Source organism: Engraulis encrasicolus, chromosome 16, assembly GCF_034702125.1.
Source record: "Engraulis encrasicolus isolate BLACKSEA-1 chromosome 16, IST_EnEncr_1.0, whole genome shotgun sequence".
NCBI classification, from domain to species: Eukaryota; Metazoa; Chordata; class Actinopteri; order Clupeiformes; family Engraulidae; genus Engraulis; species Engraulis encrasicolus.
Genome location: NC_085872.1, coordinates 490,090 through 511,533, shown reverse-complemented (window position 1 = coordinate 511,533; position 21,444 = coordinate 490,090). Strand labels below are relative to the sequence as shown.

Below are 21,444 nucleotides of genomic sequence, written 5' to 3'. Positions count from 1 at the left end.
TCTAGATTAATGTTTAATGGTTATTTGAAACTACTATTTGAAATTTTGTCAATTTAGGGTATTTTCACCCTAGTCCCCTTTAAGTGAACCAGTCAGTCCTCTTTAACTCATTGGCTGCCAGCCATTTTCATAAAAGAGTACCTCGGAGTGCCAGAGATTTTTCAGCATTTTGGGCGTTTTTTGGAGGCTCACAGAAAATTGAGTTCTGTGTCTATGTCAACACCATACCTATCAAAACACAGATTAGACGCTCATCTGTCATAAAAAAAACGGTGTCTCTCTACCCCTTTCCGTTCTTTCATAATCATCTGTTGAAATTAAGTGGAATTCGCCAAAATGCTGCTTTCTAGCCAAAAAGCTGAGAAAACGCAATTTGAAGTAGAACTATAACTGCAAACGTTTTTGCCCATAATGGCATCATCCTAACAACTCCAAACCTATCAGATGCTATTACAGAGTCTTCTGTCATCTGTAGCCTGAACAAAAGATCGTTTGTATGACCTTTTCAACCTAATATACTGAAATATAACGGGGGTGGACTCGAAAACAAGGGTGTTTTGGTTTACCGTAGTTGCTGGCGCGCAGAATGGATCATGACAGCAGGTGCCCCTAACGCCGGGAACTCCCTCCCTCTCCCTCTCCCTCTGATTGTGCTCTCTCTCCCCTCGTTGGAGAAGGAATCACAGCTGGTTTATTTCCTCCAGAAATAGTACCGTGTTGTGTCTTGTGGGGGAGGGAGGCAGGTAGGCAGGCAGCTCCGCTTAGCGTAGCTTACTGCAGCTTCTTTGGCAGAGCGGACAATTTGCAGATTGATGATTACTGTCATCATGGTTCTGCTATAGTGATCTTGTCATATATTGTTCAATGAATTTTCTTTTGATAAAGTACTGATCACATATCCAACATTTCACAAGCCGATTGGAGTGGTGAAGGCTAGCTGGTTTGAGGCTAAGTGCAATGCTTTCTCATGTGAGCTGACTGCATCTGACCAGACACAAAGGCTACTCTGTTCCAAGAATCTGCAACCCCCCTGTCTTTTTTGATGATACAGTAAGCTGATCATACTATACAGATCCATAAAAAATAACTGTAGAATGAGTAAAAATAGTTGACTTACCAAGGCTGCTTTATTTAGGCTTAGTTGTAAGTTGTTAGCGATTTCGTGCTAGCTAGCTAGCATAGCGAAATTTATAGCCAAGCATTCCCAACATCACCACTAGTCCCGTGCATTCTCCTGTTAGATGATATTTTGTAAGCATCATCCTGATGTTGTGTAGGCTGATCACATTATCCAAAATGAAAGGTTGCCACAGATCATCTCATGGTGTATTTTGGGCAAGCTAGCTACAATGCCTTCTAGCTAGATAGCAACAGGGGGTTGTATTTTGGTCATGAGAGGAAGGGTTTTTTTTGGTCAGGCTCTGACACTAAAATCAGTAGCCTACCTGTGTTAAAATCAGAGGGCAAGAAAGTAGACTACTGTCACAGGTGCTTTACTTTCAAAAATGATTTTTCTATGCTACTTTTGAGATTATAATAGTAAAAAAGGGGTGTTTTTGTCTTGACATTTCCTCCTGGTCTGAACTAAGCCCTGCCTTGACTGTTCCTAAGGGCACTTCTGCCACCTACAGGAACAGTTAGAAAATGCCTAGAGGCTTGAAATTTATACAGAAGATAGGTCAGACCGTCCTCGAGGTCTGGCTGTAAAAAAACGCAATTATCGGCGAACGACGTCGAAGGCAGGGGGCGTCACTATTCGAAATGACGTCATTCAACGGCCAAGGCAGCCAATGAGTTAAGTGGACCTTAAAGTGAACCGACAGCAAAAGGACTCAGTTCTGTTTTTGTTCATATTGTGAGTGTATTGCAAAAAGAACCGCTGAACTTTCTGGTCCTGTAAGGCTTTTATGGTGTGTCAGCCCACTTTTTGATCACACCCGGTCCTCTAGAGCTCTCCTTAACCTATTGATGCCTAAAACACCTGCAAAACCAGGTGCTAAATGACTAAGCCATTTTTGGGATAAGGTACAGTAGGCCTAGCCAGGCTGCGCCCTCCTAGTGAGGCAACACCTTCAAATCGAATCGCAATTGCAAGTCTATGATAATCAGGCAACAGTTGGCCTTACTGTCAGCCTATAAAAACCTAAATATCTCAACATCTGAAACGCATAAAAATAAGAAAATAAGACCCTCCTCTTCAATATGAATATGTTCATTCAGCTTTAACATCCCAACATTTTTTATAAAAAGTCTGAAATCTCATGAGCTTCAATGTTCTGTCATGCAGCTCCAGGTGCTTAGGTGAATGTTGCACTACGCAACATACAGCATCAATGGGTTAAGCGATTATCCCACGTCACAAGTGTAACTTTTCAGGACTCATAAGCGAACCGTACTGAGACCACATCAATAAAGGTCTCAGTACGGTTCACTTGCGAGGGGTCTGGGTACACTTTGGAGTGTTCACATATATGCAGAAAATGCACAGGTCTGAGTTCACTTAAAAGGCTGAAAGGGACCACGTGTGAAAACACCCCTAACAAATGCTACGAGTTGATTTGTTTGATTGGCTTGCACACTTATGTTTTGTGTTACCTGAAGAGATGGTGTTGCATTTTGCCTGTTTTTGCCTTGCTCATCACGTAAGGATAAGCTATCAACGTCTCCTCGCTGCCAACTTCTGAATCCGATTTGGCACAGAGCTGATGTACCTGTTTACTTGGTGTGCTTGATTTAGCAGATCTGCACTTTTGAAGTGGTTCAGTTTGCTTCAGTGATATTGCTGGCCTAATGCTGGGCACTGATCACGTTTTGATTTATGTGTTCCACCACAATTTCTGCAGTTGGTTGAGTTGTCTTGCTTTGTTGAGTTTTTTTCTGTCCGTAGAATCCTTTTTGATTTACTTGTACAATGTCTACATTGGCAGTGGCTACGAATTTTTTTTTTTTTTGGACAGAGAGGGCTTTGGTGTGCTTTTACATGAGTCCACTAAGAGGCATACAGCTTTGAAAAGTATTAGGTTGGTCTCTTTCAACAATGTGTGACTGACAGGGTCACTACTGATTCCACATACCAGTCTGTCATGTATTAGCTCGTTTTAGCTTGATTTCTCAATGTATGTGAGCATATATGAGCACATGCCTCAAACCTCTGATTTGATTTCTGGTGTTGAAGTTGTGCCTCTCCATTATCATGCTTGTTTTGGGGTTGCATATTTCCTTCAATTTTCTTTTAAAGTGGCACAAGGTATACGTAGTTTGCGCGGTGCCAGTGGCATGCCTGTCTCAAAATCTACACTATCATGAAAAAATGCTGTTTAAATAAGCTTGCTGTGAGAATGTTTTCATCACAGAGTGCCAGCAGTTGATACAAATCTGAATACGGTATGTAAAGTGATTTTTCGTAAGAAAAGTGCTTCCTACGACACTCGTAGCGGACTGCTCTGTCCAAATTTACATAAGGGGTTCTCAGCGGACGGACCGTCAAAGTGGTCGCGAGAATCATCGTTCACTTGCTAATGACTCAAATAAGCATCGGCTGACTCGGGACAGTGATTAATTAAACTTTTAATCCTACATAGAGCACCTTTACAGTTTTTCTCGATTGGTTTGGCTAATTTCTCGAAACTGAGATGACATTCTCAAAACAACACGGACAAATCCCCAAACCAACTTGCAATTTCCCAAAACAGAATGGCATTTTTCATTGCTTTCATCAGATATCAAATGCTTTGTACATGTCTCAAATGTTTAGTACATCTCTGCAGATAGATATGTACAAATACCCTTCAGTTGACACATTCAGCATACATTTAGCACATTTTCCAAATAAATTGACCTTGCTCATCTAAATTAATTAGACAATTCTCAGTCTAATGGTTGCCCTCTCCAAAACACGTCAGCATTATTTCATTGTGTAAGTCATCATATGCAAAGTGGTCTACGCAATTCCCAAAACAGTCAAGGACATCATATTTTAAGAATGTCATTACATAGTAAATTCATGACAGTGTTCAACAGGTCAGATGGTATTGTAACTTTACTAGTTAGTAGAAAATAATTTTACAACCGTGTATACTACAGTTTCCTCTGTTATTTGGCTAATTTCATGACATTTTTCAAACGACATTCTGTTTTGAACAATTGCTAGTTGCTTTGGCATTTATCCATGTTATTTTGATAACGTTATCTCTGTTTGGAGAAATGAGCCAAACCCATGAGAAACCTGTGATATATGGGCATTACTTTCTGTATATGAATTTACAGTAAAGAAAGTTACTGATAAATGTCCTTGGTAAATTATCTGTGTTGTCAAACTTCAATGGTTTCACTCACTTTTTCATTTTTATACATAGTCGAAATCTGTTAGCTGAACGTAGATAAAACACCTAACCATTTTGACTGGCAGTGCTTACACAATGGCAAAGGGACAATGTATTTTGGGGTTACTGATGATATGAGTGATTCTAGGATTCCCCTACGCTTTTGCAAAAGAAAAATGTCAATTATCATTATTTTTTTTCAACTAAATGACCTAGATGTTTACATAGTGTATATATTTAAGTTTCCAAACAAACAAATTGCCAAGCTTAATCTTAAATCATTTGCTTGATTATTATGTCAACAGTGTTATGGACAAATACTATGTCATTTCAAACATATATAAAAATACTACAGAGTTGAAACAATATATGTTTGAAAGTGCTTATGTCCCTTAGCAGTAATGTTGTCATTAATCTGTGCAACTGATATAGAAAATGTGATTGTTGAGCTTCATAAGTAGGATTTTATGAGTCACTGTGATACAGACTGACACATTTTTCATCATAAATCCCTGTAACGTCTGATTTGAATATAGTCACCCTCCTTACACAAGACTTCCTTCTCCAGAGATAATCCCTAGTGTATGTTCATAGGATTTTTCCAACACATAAGGGATCAATAGCGCAAAAACACTTTCAAAACAGTCAACGGTGTTACTCAACTGTGTTACGGTCAACAGTGCAGGGGAACAAGTCGGCACTTTTTTAGGAAAAAAAAAACAGAGCAGACAAACCCATCTCCCTAGAACACAAATTATTTTGTTTGTTTGTCTGTCAATATGGAGATAAATTGGCAAAAACATACTCCTCCTCAACTGTCATCAGTGTTGCCAGATTGGGCTGGTTCCGCTGCTTAGGATGGCGGGCAAAAATGGCATCTATCAGAAAAACCTTCCCACTGCCATATAAATCAATAGAATTGGGCGGGTTTTAGGGCGGATTTTGATCATTTTTTGGGCTGGAAATCATCAGCCTCATCTGGCAACCCTGACTGTCATACTTAATTGTAACACCATTGACGGTAACACCGTTGACATTTCAGCCATTTTTATGGTGTTGTGCTAACTGAGGACCTCAGAAGTTCCACCACAACACCTTAATCAATTCATGTATCTCTATGCTTTATCTGTGTTTTTCTACATGTGATTTCTAATTCAGATTCTTATGAATATGTTGATAACACAGTTGACAGGCAATTTTCCCGCTATGAGAACATGAAAAAGGATGGATTAAATTATGGAAGGATGGAGCTCAAAATTTACCAAAAAGTCTTCCCGTATCCTGCCAAAGAGGTTATGACATCACGTGATGTTATTCGTATGGCCTAAGACCAAACCATTACTGATTTATGGAGGAGGTTTCAGACCGTGACACGGTTAACACAGTTTTCGTGGACACACACAAAATGGCAAATTTCATGTATAATGGAAAGGACAGTGGTCTTTCTGACAGTTTTGTCATATTGTGATAATTACTGTGAGTCAACATTTGCAATCGTCTTGGGCAAAACAAGTTTCTTTACATGCTAATACGAGGACTGAATCTGACATTTGGAAAACAGGACGGCATGAAAACGCCCAAAACCAGTATTAAATATTCATTCTTGCTGAGGGAAATAATGCTATGTCTACACTTTCTGTATTATATGAAAGATAAATGTTTTCTAATGTCCAAAACATCATTGGATGCAGTTAATAGTTAGTGGAATTGCCAAATAAAATCCACGGACTTAAAAGTGTAGGCGAATTAGAGAATCACTCATATACAGTATGTGGTGAAGAAATTTTGTTTTGACACATGGGTAAACTGTTTTTGGGGTGATATGAGCGAGTGATGAGGATCCATGTAGTTATGCTGAACCATCCAGTTTATTTTGACAGAAGGACTAAATGAATGCAAATGAGCCAAAGCAATTGAGAAGGATCTATGCCATTTTGATGGTACTGACTATTTATATGTGAGACGGTTTAGTGCTGATGCAAGAATGAGGTGTTTTGGGAGGTATATGACATTTTGCTAGTTATCTGAACTGTTGTGCAGAAGTGTAAGAATGTTTGGCCAAATGACCCAATGGTTATAGGAATGTCATCTCAGTTTCAAGAAATTAGCCAAACCAATCGAGAAAAACTGTAACACTAGAACTACCACGGAGGGGTCAATTGACCTTTTTACCTAAAAGACCCACTAGAGGGTCATTTGACCCTTTGGACCCCCTGCGGACACTCCTTTTGTTGTGGAAATGTGGCTGTTAGCAGCTCACAGCTGTCACTTGAGTCACAGAGTCGCTTAAGGCACAAAATGTTGATTATGTTCTGTTCCTGTTCAGCAAAATGCTTTGGTCATACACTGTATTGTAAATCTGGATTCCAAATGTAAAGAGGAGGATACTGACACCCTCAGAATTGGAAACCCAGTCTGCACAGTGTTGGCTACTTATACGTTACAAAATGATAAACAATGAATAATTGACTTACATGCAAATACTGGTGCTACAGCTCTTACTCTGCCAGTATTCTTATAAACTGATACTCTGTATATTTGTTTCATAGCGATTCGTTTCTGGATTGGATTGGTCAAATAGATTAGTCACCTGCAATGTGGAACTCTCCTCATTTGTTAGGCAAAAATGATGTTACTTGTTATATACTAACCTGATTATCATAATTTTGATATGACATCTTCCAAAACGTTCCAAAATATTTTATCCCAATTCCCTAACACTATCTTGAAAATTGAGCAGACTATTCTGCATATGATGACTTATATGAAGAAAATGTGCGGACATGTTTTCAGGAGAACCATTACACTGAGAATCAACCAATTGGGATAGATCAGCAAGGTACATTCATTGAAAATTGTACTAAATGTAAGCTGATTGTGTTGACTGTAGGATACTTGTACATAGCCATTTGCAAGGATGTACTAAATGATTGAGACATGTTCAAAAGCATTTGAAATTTGATGAAAGCAATGATAAATGGCATTCTGCTGTGAGGCACTGCAAATTAGTTTTGGGATTTGTCCATGTTTTGAGAATGACATCTCAGTTTCAAGAAATGAGCCAAACCAATGGAGAAAAACTGTAACACACTGTCCGCCAAACTGTGCTATCTGTCTGTGCTGCTGATATCTTCATGCAAGTTGCTATTTACCTGTGGTGATTTTGGAGGCTGACAGCCCTTGGGAAGAAGCTGTCTGTCCCTGTTTGTCTTGGCTGTTACCCCCTCACCCTCACCCCACACACAGCCCCTAACAGCATCATTACCATAACAAAATGAGCGATTAGTGTATTCGGTAAAAGCCGCCGGTGTCCTGTCGATATGAGCGACCCATCGAGATGTGATTCTATTCGCTACTGAGCATGCGCACGCATGCGCACACCCTCGCGGTGGTTTTCGCGGGTAATTGCCCATCGAATTGCGAGACCACAAGTTACGATAGGATCCCCTGAGACTGTCAACTTTAGTGACTCAAACTGTAGCGCAAGTTATAGGATGCCCTGAGACTGTCAACTTTAGTGACTCAAACTGTAGCGCAAGTTACGATAGGATCCCCTGAGACTGTCAACTTTAGTGACTCAAACTGTAGCCTATGTCCTCCTGAGGTTACCACCAGTCATCCATAGTCTAGTTAGCCTACAGCCTGTCCACCGACTGTCATGGACTGAAAGTTACAGGATCATCCAGCATATCATTGGAAAATCTGCGAAATAGCCTGGCCTCGTACATTTGCTACTTTGTTGCCTAACCGTAATCGCTCACACACTCAGCCTCGAACATTGTAACATCGACCAGAAAAGACTACCGGTAGGCTATTTATGTAGAGGAGGCGTTCTCATTGCAAAATGGAAAAAAATCGCCACCTAATTGAGCTGTCAAAATGCTCCCTCCACCCTTTTCACTCAAGAATTTGAATCGACTGCATTGTAAAATGCCTCAACATGGTAATAAGAAATGCACTGGTGGGGATGTTATGAAAATATGATTCCGGTCATTAAAAGACAGACATCTGCCAAAACAAAGCCACTATAGCCAGATAGCAAATACGCTATCTGCTATCTGGGAATATCTGAACCGCTCTTGTTTATCCCCATAGCACATGATTTCATGTAGCAATTTGCCTTGCGAGCTCACGTCGCATTGAAACCAAACCAACAGCAAATGACTGCATTAAACAACACGTAGCCAGGCCCTGATCCCAAACACTTTCTCCAGTATATGCGCAAACTCAACTCAGTCTTTCATATGGCACGTTTCTTAACTTGCTCAAACGAGAGGCTCGCGGTTGTCAGCAGCCGCATGTTCTTATTAAACTCCGCACGAACGATTGCACACCCCTGTCCGTGAAATAAACAAAGTAAATGGTTATTAAAACAGTCCTACGTGGACCGATTGAAACGCCTTCCGCGGAAAGTCAAGGTCGCTCATTTAGATGAGGCATCGCAAATCGACAGAACACCACTATCGAATAGGGCGACCGGTCGCTCATCTCGACGAGGCAACACATCTCGACAGAACACCGGGTCAAATGACCCCTCTCTGGTACTTCTAGGTAGGCAGAAAAATCCTGGTAGTTCTAGTGTTAAGACATCCAGGATCCTACCTAGACTGCTGGGTTGATCTCATCGCTGTTGTCATTTCGGACTGCGGGTTTGTCAATCTCCGCTACATCTCTATGGCCCCTGGCACCGCAAGATTAAAGAGTATGTAGACTCTGGTCCTGGCCGGTTTGTCGCTATGAGCAGCAGCAATAAAGATATTGTATTCATGTTCAAACCTGTGCCAGTGCTCTGCTACGTTCCTGTCAAAGATAAGGGAATCCGGGCATCTCAAGTCATCCGCCATGGTAGCTTGCTATTGCTAGTTGGGTAGCCTACTGTCGTGTGATGTCTTAGATCCAAAGCAGTCTTTGATTACAATGTGTGTTCATACCAGTCATCCCTCTTCTGACACCATATAGTTTGTCTTGAATGTCACGAGGAGATGAAGAGTTGAATCGAAGTGGTTACATATTAATATGTCCATTGACTAACATCAAGAGCTGGTTCCCGCTGACTTTGAGATCTCGTGAGTTAGTCTTGTGATATATTTATCTGAACAGTGCACAACCAAACGTCTGGGTTATGACTGTAACCTCGGTTCCCTGAGAAGGGACCAGACCTTTTACTCATGGGACTTGATCGATGTCCAGATGATCCAATCGAAGCTCAGTACTACAATCACGCCGAATGGCAGATGGAATTGTCAGTCTAGACCCGCCCTCTGGCGTTACTATAATACTCCTGACGCCCATGGGGCACCTAAGTCACGCCCTTCTACTTCCGATCCTGTGGGCTGGAGATCTCAAAATTTTGAATGAGAGTTAATGGAGCGAGTCAAGCTAAATCCTCATCCCGTTTGGCATGTGCTTCGGATTTCACATATGATGACAGTGAATTTGAAAGGTTTGGATTTGCCTCGTAAGACCACTCATTTTCGACACGCAAGAAACGTTATTTTAGCTTTTGTGCAAAACTGTGTTAGAGACTACACGTGCGCCTCGCATATCTGTCGTGAACCGAGGCACAGCCAACCCTACCGCTGCACCGTGGCTTAAGTGGCTGCACGTCGGACATGCGACGTCTGTTGTGTAGTCCAAATAATTACATATTTTTGCACACACACAACTCAAAAATCGCTTGCCAAGTGAAGTCAACAAGCACACCATTGGTTGTTATTAATTCTGCGGCACAGCATATGTGTGATCGACGGGGGAAATGCGAGGTGGGTCGGAAAATAGCTTTGATCAGTACATTACAGCCCAGTCAAAAGTTTTTGCGTTCCCAGCCCCACAAGCCGCCCGGAAGGGATGGAGACTTAGGTGCCCCATTCCTCTGTCTTCTTTATCGCTGAGCCCTTCAGCGGAGAGAGAGAGAGAGTAATTTATTTGTCACACACAACCCTAGCTTAAGCTAGCGTGCAGTGAAATGAGAGTTGGTAACTCCATACGTGCAGAAATTACTTAAATTAATTATACATCATAAAATAAAAGTAGGTTTTCTTAATTGTCTATAGCTATGTAGACTCAACGACAAGGTGAAGTTCTCTCTAGAAAGTGAACGTATATGTGGCACTGGCGTAGCTCTGTTGTGAGTCAACTGGTCATGGAAGGATGCTCCGGTTGAGGCGTGCTGAAGACGCTTCCGTTGAGGCGTGCTGAACTCGCTAAAGTGGCAAAACAGCATCTTCACGCCTCTTGCTGATCACCATCTCATCTGACACAATCCGCGGTTTAAATTAAGAAAACAACTGAAAACAATGTGAAGACAGCACTTTAAAGTGTTTTTTTTCTCTCACGCAGTCACGGTAACTCAAATTCATTGTAAAATATGGTCTAATGCCATATAAAATAAGTTAAAAAGTTGCACAGTTGTGGGAGTTACCAGTAAGGCAGCCAAACAATGCAGCACCATGGTCTGGTCCCTTCTCAGGGAACCAAGGTTATAGTCATAACCCAGACCTTCCCTATCGCAGGAACTGAGACCTATTTCTCATGGGACTGTGTCCAATCACGCACAATCTGTGTCTAAGCAGAAGGTACCATTCGTAAGTGTGACAACACAGTATATGAGGGCACCTGCGGTCATATATGAGTGCTGGGTTAATAATGGGCTAGGTTACTCAGAGTATGGGGATACAGTGTATGGCCATATAAGGGAAGAGAACTGCTTGTGCATACAGAAGAGAAGTGCTTGTGCATACATTTCATGTGCCGTTGGAGCTGGCACCGAGTACGGCCTGTGAAACAGATGGTCTGGTTACATCCAGCATGTAAAACCGGGCAAATGTGTGGATGGAAGTCCAACCTGCTGCCCTGCAGATATCGTCCACAGACACGCCTTTGTAAAGAGCCCATGAAGATGACACCCCCCTGTGTGGAGTGGGTACGTAACCCCACGGGTGGTTCCAATTTAAAGCTACTGTTGGCCATTTCAATGGCCTTCACTATCCAGTATGCCAGTCTGCTCTTGGAGAGGGCCTTGCCCCGTGAGGCTGACCCATGACACACATACAGTTGGTCACAGCACCTGAACTCTTAAGTTCCTATCCAAGTAGAGGCGTAGTGCGCGTACTAGGCATAGTTTATGCACTCTTCTTCTCTCTTCTTCCACCGAAGGAAAGGGCGGTGGAGAAAAACTTGCCAGCTCAATCACCTGACTCTGGAGGGGAGCTGTAATGACCTTGGGGATAAAAGATGGGTTAGGGCACAGCACCACCTTTTCACCCCCTGCTGAGAAGCATAAGCAAGCACAAGTGTAAGCAAGCACAAGCGTAAGCAAGCACAAGCGAAAGCAAGCGCGGCCTTCAGGGAGAGTGTTTTTGTATCCACTGACTGGTGGGGCTCAAAAGGCAGCTCCGTCAATGCGTGTAGAACTACTGTCAAATCCCATGTCGGGAAGACAACAGGTCGGGACACCTTAAGGGGTCGCACTCCCGCCATGAAGCGTGTAACCAAGGGATGGGTGCCGGGACTGGCACCTCCAATGCCAAAGTGACACGCAGCGATGGCCGCCACATACACCTTTAGAGTAGGGGCGGCTTTTCCTTGGTCCAATAATTCCTGGAGAAAATTCAGGATCACTACGACCAAGCACTGGAAAGGGTCATGACTCCTGGCAGAGCACCACTGGTCGAAAACACGCCACTTTAAAGTGTAAAGTGCACGGGTAGAAAGCGCTCCAGCACTTTGAATAGTTTTTACCACTGCACTAGACAGGCCTGTCTTGGCCAGTTTCACCCTTTCAGCTGCCAGGCTATTAGTTTCCATAGCACCGGCCGCAGGTGCCAAATTGTGCCGTGGCCCTGTGTCCATAGTAGACAGGTCATCAGCTGGGAAAATTAGGCCTTTCGTCCTACCGCACTTTTCTCTGTGGATTACTGACCAGAAGCCCTATTGGAAGAAATTAAATCATGGGGCCACGTCAATTTTTGCTCAGAATTCAATATGGCCACCATTTTCCAAAAGGACTTGTTTTCATGCATTATTACATTGTACTATAAGGTGATATTCATGAACGATGAACTACTTTCAACACTATTCTGTCCTATTTCCTTACATACATGTTAACAAAGGTTGACTAAACTAAAAGAAATGAAAATAAAGTTGGCCACCTTGCAATATCCAAAGGAAAGTGCTGAAAATAATGATTGAAATGCACATACAGAGTAGCCTAGCGCAGCCAGACCCGTACAGCAAAAAGCTGTACCAGGGTCTAGGAGGGCTGGGCGGCAGTGTGGGCGGGATAAACGGTTGCTTCAGCACTCAACGTCACGCAATAGGATGGTGGAACAACCAATCCCCACACACTTCTGTGTAACGTCACAGCTGTCTTTCACAACGTACACGCGACACGCCCCTTTGTAGGTGCGCAGCGGCAACTTCGAGCCGTCGTAGCAGTGAATTCGTGTGATGACCACAGCCACAAACAAGTTTCCTAATAAATCGTGTTTTCACTTATACAGTTCAAAAATGCATCGTTTTCAACCACATGGCCCTCCTTGATCAATCAGCGAAATGTCGAGCAATGTGGGGCTTGTTAAATGGCTATATTTATGATTGTTGTCAACATGGCATGTTCGGTGTTAGCTAGCTAGCTGTATACCCATAACTAATACATGGCTAGCCGCTAGCTCGGTAGACTAGGTGTCATTCCCATCTATTTAGTAAGCGACTTACAGACTTTCAAAGCTCCCAAAATGTCTCGTTTTTAATGACATGGATCTTATTAGAATTTGGGGCAGGCATATAATACAAGGCTGGATACCTAGCTCTGTTATTGACGACAGGTTAGCTAGCCACTAGCGAGGGCCTCTTTGTAGGTGAAGCGGCAACTTCCAGCCGTCGTAGCAGTGAAAGCGTGTGGATGACCACAGCCACAAACAAGTTTACCTAATAAATCGTGTTTTCACTTATACAGTTCAAAAATGCCTCGTTTTCAACCACATGGCCCTCTTTGATCAATCAGCGAAATGTCGAGCAATTTGGGGCTTGTTAAATGGTTATATTTATGATTGTTGTCAACATGGCATGTTCGGTGTTAGCTAGCTAGCTGTATACCCATAACTTTCCCTGATTGTCGCTCCCAACACAGGACGCTCCCCGGTCAGCTCGCTCCCACTAGCCAGACTATCGATCCCATCTATTTAGTAAGCTACTCAAAGACTTTCAAAGCTCCCAAATGTCTCGTTTTTAATGGCATGTGTCTTATTAGAAATTGGGGCCGCAATTTCATTCTACACATACAGTAGTGGTCTGATAATAGCGTGTGACTATCTGGTTCTGTAAAATGCTCAACTTTGCTTTCCGAGCTAGTTTTAAACATCGAATGATCAAATGGTAATGTTTTGAGATCTATTTATGTCCGATAAGTTCATGGTGTATTATTACATCAATCCATGTCAGCCACGAAATGTATTATCATCCAGGCTTTTTAAATTAAGTAAACACTTTCGTGCTGTACGTAGCACGGACGGACACCATGCTTCTTCTTAGAAAGTTTCTTGTTTACTAGGTAGCCCGGCCCCCCTCGCGATTTGATTGGCCCTGTCATCGGATAACTTTCAGCCTCGCAAAACGACCGGGGTCCGCTAGACTGCCCCCGGGAGCAAATTCAATTTGCGGTCGCTAGGGGCGTCTAGATTTCTAGGCTACATACAGAGTCTATGGCTGCGAAAATTAGGCCTATTGTCCTGTCAGGGTTTTCACAGTGGATTACAGACCAGAAGGCCTATTGAAAAAGATGAAAACTTGGGGCCATCTATGTGCTCCAAAATTCAAAATGTTCTCTGTTTTTCAGAATGGCAGACTTTCACACATTTTTCTCAATACTGTAAGGCCATAATTACCAATAAAGATAAACTATTTTTCAGTTAAATTGTCCTATTTCCTTACAGACGTGAGTATAAAGGTAGTCTAGAAAAAGGCATGAATATATATACAGGGGGTGGACAAAATAACTGAGACACCTGTCATTTTAGTGTCATTTAGTTCCTCTTGCATTAACAGTTAATCCTGTTGGATGTGGTTCATCCTTCTTGGTGGTATGCAGACATTACCTCGGATACTGTGGCTCTTGATACATCACAAAGACTTGCTGTCTCGGTCAAAGATGCAACAGTTACACAGAATTTCTCCTTTTTGAACTCTGACATGTCACCCATAATGTTGTGTGCATTGCAAATTTTTGAGCAAAACTGTGCTCTTACCCTGCTAATTGAACCTTCACACTTCACTTTACTGGTGCAATGTGCCATTAATGAAGATTGGCCAACAGGCTGGTCCACTTGAGCCATTAAACTTCCAACACTAAAATGATAGTTGTCTCAGTTATTTTGTCCACCCCCTGTATCTTGCCACTTTGAAATATCCAAAGAAATGTTGTCAAATGATTGAATTTCACAAACACAGTGGACTGCTGAAAAAAGGCATATTGTCCTGCCAAACTGTGTGTGTGTGTGGACCGAATGATGCGGAGGAGCATCTGTGTGTGTGTGGGGTTGGGGGGGAATGAGTCGGGGTTGAATTAGTAGGTAGGGGGACAGAATAGTGTGTGGGGGGTTCGGGGGGGCAGAATAATGTATGTGTGTGTGGTGAGGGGGGGTAAGTTGAGTCGAGGGGGGGGGGGGTGACCTGCCAAACTTTTTCACATTGGGTGGGGGGTGGGCGAGTATTTTGTGGGGGAAGAATGAGTCAGGGGGGTTGAGCGTGGGGGGCAGAATAGTGGGGGGTGAGTGAGGGGTGGAGGGGCAGAGTAGCATGGGAAGGATGAGTGAGGGGGTTGGGGGCAGAATAGTGTGTGGGGGGGATGAGTGAGGGGGTGGAGGAGGCAGAATAGTGTGTGGGGGAAAGACATGTAGAGCAGGGGAAAGATGAGCGGGGGATACGCGCACACACACACACGCACGCACACTCACCCTTGCTTTATGCAAAAAAAAATGTAGGCCTGAAAAACTTTTGGTCAGAAATCTAATGTGAAAAGTTTGGCAGATCAATAGCCTTTTTTCAGCAGTCAACTGTGTATGTGTAATTCAATCATTTTCTGACATCAACCCTTAGGATATTGTCTATAGGAAATTTACATCTTACTGTTGCCAACCTTTGTACTCACGTCTGTAGATAGGAGATTTCACTGAAAATAGGTTATCTTTATTGATAATTATGGTCTTACAATATTGAGAAAAATGTATGAAAGTCTGCCATTCTGAAAAACAGAGAACATTTAGAATTTTGGAGCACATTTGAGATGGCAACCAGCTGGTGAATCTTTTTCAATAGGCCTTCTTCTCTGTAATCCACTGTGAAGACCCTGACAGGACATTAGGCCTAATTTTCGCAGCCAAAGACTCTGTATGTGCATTTCAATCATTATTTTCAGCACTTTCCTTTGGATATTGCAAGGTGGCCAACTTTATTTTCATTTCTTTTAGTTTAGTCAACCTTTGTAAACATATATGTAAGGAAATAGGACAGAATAGTGCTGAAAGTAGTTCATCGTTCATGAATATCACCTTATAGTACAATGTAATAATGCATGAAAACAAGTCATTTTGGAAAATGGCGGCCATATTGAATTCTGAGCAAAAATTGACGTGGCCCCATGATTTAATTTCTTCCAATAGGGCTTCTGGTCAGTAATCCACAGAGAAAAGTGCGGTAGGACGAAAGGCCTAATTTTCCCAGCTGATGACCTGTCTATAGGGCACATTGTGTGTTCTGTCGTGACGCAAACAGGTCGACATCGACCTTGCCAAAAGGTGTCCGAATCTCCTCAACTACTTGGGGGTTTAGCCACCAGTCCACTGCACGTGGGTTGCCCCTGGACAGAAAATCTGATGCGCCCTGAAATGTGCACTGCTCTGAGGGAGAGGATACCATTCCTCTCTGTCCACAAAAGAAGACGGTTCGCCACCTGAAATAGAGAGCGGGACTGTATCCTCCCCTGTCGGTTGATGTAAGCGAGGGCAGACGTGTTGTCTGTCCTGATAAGCACCCGGCGGTGCCTGTCCCTGCATAGGTATAGTTTTTGGGAACTGTACCACATTTGAAAATGTCTCATGCGGAGCAGGCCCATAGGTAGTGCTACCGCTGCCGCAGCCATCATGCCCAGTAAAATTTGGCACTGTAGAGATGTCACATGTTTGCCCAGTGGGAACATCTGTACTGCTGTCTGCACATTTCCCATCCGTTTCTAGGATAAGCGGATGCGCATTTCCCTGGAATTCAGCTCCATCCCCAGAAATACAGCAGACTGGGCTGGTGTGAGTACACTCTTTGCGTGGTTCACAATAAAACCCAGCCCCTCGAAACAGGGCTCCGAACCGGTTCAAGGAACAAAAACGAAAACCGAAAACGAACAAAATTTTATGGAATTTTACGAGGAACGGAAACGGAAACGGAAACGAAATGGTCTTCAACTGTTCCGGAACAGAAATGTTATTCTGAAATCCACAAACCGGTTAATAACGTTTTTTTTTTCGTTCTCTATATTTTATACAATTTCACAAAAGCATATCCTATGTCAGGAGACTATTTCCGGTTGTGCGTCCAATCACCGTCGGCTCAGAGCAGTAGGCCCCGGCCATTTCCACCACCACAGCAAGATGCGATTTGGAAGCTGAGCCACGACTATCCATGTGAAACATCAACAAAGGTAACAGATGAATTTACCGCTTCGAACAACAGTAACGTTAACTTAGTAGGCTAAGTCACTCTAAAGGTTACACTATCTCTCTTTATTAGCCTACACATTTCGTCCTACGAAAAACAAGCTGCATCTAATGAGAGCTAACTATGTAGCCTATAGCCAACTACCTTTAATGTAGCTGTTGTGGTTATTATGGATTGAATGCTTCAATTAATTTTGGCTTTTATATGTTGTTTAGATGGGATGGAACCAGGAAACCAGATGAGAAAATATTTCTCATTTAATGCGACCACCAACAAATCTACCTGCCAAATTGAGGGCTGCGGGAAAGAAATAAATGGCAATCACGGCGGCAACCTGCAGAGACACATTCATCGAATACATCCAGAGGTGTTCGAGAAGTCACTACAAGACCACTCAAATCAAAACAAGAGGCCAGCTGAGGATGGGCAAAGTACTTTGAACACGGTCATCGTGAAAAAGCCCAAACAGGTCCAAGTGGCATTAACCCCTGAAACCCTCAAAGAGGCGTGCATAGAGCTAGTCACGGTTAATGGGAGACCCTTTTCATTGATGGAAGATTCGGGATTTCGAAAAATAATCGACCCAATACAGAACGCTATGGGGGAAAATGTTACCATCAATTCATCTAACATTCGGATATGGTGTCGGGGATCGCTCAGAGCGAAAGGGAAAAGCTCGCGACTGAACTGAGCGGGAGGCTTCTGATGCTGAAAATAGATTCCGCAACATGTAGAGACCGGTCTGTGCTGGGTATCAACGTGCAGTACTCTGACGGAAAGGGGGTTGTGTTGCAAACCTTGGCAGTGAGAGATCTGACAGAAAGGCACACGTCTGAGTACATCTCCTCTGTGGTGATGGACGTCTTGCGTCAATATAACATTAGCTTGCAACAGGTGTATTCAGTCACTTCTGATAATGGAGCGAATGTGCTCAAAGCCGTTAGCTTACTGGCAGATATCCAGGAGGGAGCTGTGAGCAACGAAGACGCAACTGAGGAGACGGAGGAGAATGGGGAGGATGTTGAAAGGGTTGGGGAGGATGAGGGAAACCAGGAGGAGCTAAGCCTTCAACACGATTCTGCGTGGCCCGGTCATGTGTTGCGTAGTGTAAGATATGCTGCACATACTTTACAATTGGCCGTTGATGATTCATTAAAACAAGCGTCCAACATCATAGCAAAGGCGATACTTGTAGCAAAACGATTACGCATGCAGAATGTGGTGTGTGTTCTAAAGAGAATGGGGCACAAGAGAGCTATTGTGGATTGTGTAACTCGTTGGCACTCCACTCATGATATGCTCCAGCGGCTGCTCGAGCTCAGGACCTTTTGTGAAGACATGGCCCCAACCATCCCCGAGCTACATCTAAGTGAATCTGAATGGGAATGTGTCTCCAACACAGTAGATGCACTGAAACCCGCGAAAATAGCCACAAAATGTCTCCAATCTGATCAGCTAACTGCTGGTGAGTTCTATCGCATATGGCTCAAATGTTCTCTGGACACAGAAAAAGTAGCAAGCCCTTTTGCGAGAAAGGTAGTACAGTGCATCAAAGCACGCCAGAGCACGTTATTTGACAATGACGCATTCTTGGCTTCTTTATTCCTCGATCCTAGATATCGATTGTTTTTGACCGAGAGTCAGACCGAGAAGGCGAAAATACACCTGCAACGTACATGGGAAACAATACAGCACTTAGAGCCACGCAATGTAGCCAGCGACACCGCTGTGTGCTCAGCAGATTCCCCTTCTCCATCTCGGGCATCATCTGACGATGAAATCGAGCACCTTTTGATGGAAAAAGAGAGAGAGACCAGCTCAACACAGCGACTCCCCCAGGACTCCATCGTGTCACTCTTGGACACATACTCAAAAGAAGACCGCCTAAAGCGTACGGAGGATCTGTTTCAGTACTGGGCTAGGTATTCTGTATCCAACCCCGACCTGTACAAGCTCGCTATGAGCGTCATCCCCCTCCCTGTCACGCAAGTCAGTGTCGAACGGGCATTTTCAAGTTTGAAATGTATTCTTTCCCCGTTAAGATCATCATTGAACGAAAAGGTGCTAGAAGACATTCTGTTTAATAAACAGTATGGACTGTACTGCCGTACAAAGGCTAAACGCAGTAACTACATATTTTGTCGAAATTGAGTTTATACTGAAAATGGCCTTAATAACACCTTGTTTATTTTGTGGCAAAGTTTTGTGGTCCAACTGTGTCCCGTTTTAGAGATATTAATGTTTCAATTTCGCAGTAACTACAAAAGTCAACCTAAAACCAAGGCTAACCGCAGTAAGTGGTAGTTACTGCGGTCGCCTTTGTTCAACTGGTTCGAACATTCTAAAAAAACTAAAGCTAAACGCAGTACGTGTAGTTGCTGCGGTCTTCCTTTGTTCGCCTGGCTCGCAACACAGTAGAAAGCCAAGGCTAAACGCAGTAGGTTGTGAAGTCATGCGTTCAGTTAACTCGGCTGCTCAGTAGATGTGGTCTGTCATCCGAGTAATGCAAATATCAAGTAACTAGACAACATTCACAAACACCCTCAGATTTCAAGCACAGACTGCATAAGTTGAGCAATCAACCAGCCGTTCCAACAAGAGTAAACTACTGTTTTTATTTCTCTGGTTCATTGTTCTGTCATTTGTCACCCCCATTTGCCATAACTTTTACCTAGAACTAGCGTTGTAACGAGTGCCTACCAGCATGTTTCAGTGTTTCATTTCCACCGCGTTTCAAAACGTGCATTTCGTAGCGTCATTCATTTATCAACTTCCATCTGTTTAGCGATCTCTAATGAGTAACAAATATAACTTGCAAACTGGCTATTTGAAGTCATAGACGTTTATTTGGTTAGAATTTAGAAATACTGTAAAACATTTCTGTAACATTTAACTGACCAGGTCACCGGCATGCTATCACTTCCTCATTCAGCAACAAAATGTTCCAATCAGAGTAAGATAGAGGGGGTGTCTGCAGTTTGATGGACCAAACCATTTTGGACAGGGGTGTTTTCAATGGGATTCTTTGCAATGTAGGCCCATGTTATAATATGAAAATAAGGGGGTTTGGTTTAAGAAAATGGTTTTTAATTGTCTATGTATTTTGTTTGCATTTCTTTGATTTGTTATTTTGTTTTGTTATTGTTATTTAGTTGATTCATTTATTTAGTGAAATGGGCTTAGTCCAAAGGCCCTAGTAAATCAAGTAAAGTATACAGGTGAAAAAATAGGCCTAAATATTTACACCCATTATAATCTTGGGGTCATCCCCAACATTTTCCTAATTTACAGTCAAGTTCTATGTTATTGTACCACTGTCAAGCCACCTTTGAATGTGTCATGTATTCCTTTTAAGGTCGATATAATACTGTGTAGGCTACAGACACTTGAAAAACTAGTTCCTCAGTGTGCTTTGTACATGACAGTTATTTTCCTGTTATTCACGTTATGGTGTGTTGAAAAGGTGATGGTATAGGATTTTTTTTTTTTTTTTAAATGATACTGATTTTTAAAACTCATTTTTTTAAAAATTTAACAATATCGGCCCCGAATAACGGCTTCTACGTATCGGGCATCGGCCACGGGTGATGTTTAAGTTTTAGTAGGCAGAGGGCACCTTTTTCCAAAAAGGGTGTAGACTAAAATGGGTTAAAGTTGACACCCAAATGGTTGTGTGTATTTGTGTTCTGCATGTCCAGTGATATCAACACAATTAGAAAACCAAATATATCACAGAACACCATCCCAAATGCTTAAAAGTGTGTATTGTGATTGTAAAGTAATTTATTTGTATAGGCTTTCATATCATATTTCGGATGAAACTGTGCAATATGACATTTTAAAAATAATAAAAAATAGATTACTAAAGCTAATGTGCAAGTTAACATACATCACCCAATTATAAACTGACATAAACAAACCACAAACCAATAAAAATCAAATAAAAATGTTATGTTCAGAACATAGCTAAATTGTAGATACTGCACTTAGCCTTTGGAATAGTGTTCTAATTAGTCACGTTATACAAAGGCTAAGTGCAGTATCTACGATTTTTCTACTTTTTTGAGGTCAAAGGTCATATTTTTTAAACTTTTCTTTTTCTATAAAAAAATCCTTCCTATAAATGCATTATTTAAAAGCATCACCACTGTTGTACCTGCAACCTGCTTGGCTGGCCAGTAGGAAAACTTTAAGGTCATTTTTCTCAGTTTCAATGGTGGCGTAGTTACTGCGCTTAGCCTTTGTAGGGCAGTGTAGCTGCCAGTCACCCCCTCCAAAGCTAGACCTGAGCACAATTGAAACTTAGACTATATTGCAACTTTTATTGCATTTGGTCATTTTATTTCTTCTATACTAATGTTGCAGCACTCCCAATATATAGGCCTAGGTCCTATTCATATTTATTTATTTTGTTATT

At 42.4% G+C, this 21,444-nt stretch overlaps 1 protein-coding gene across 13 annotated transcripts in view; it reads left to right on the top strand.

The window, feature by feature from the left end:
- Positions 1 to 21,444, top strand: part of obscnb (obscurin, cytoskeletal calmodulin and titin-interacting RhoGEF b) — a 226,662-nt gene that overhangs the window by 20,840 nt on the left and 184,378 nt on the right. The gene's annotated exons all lie outside the window — the stretch shown is intronic.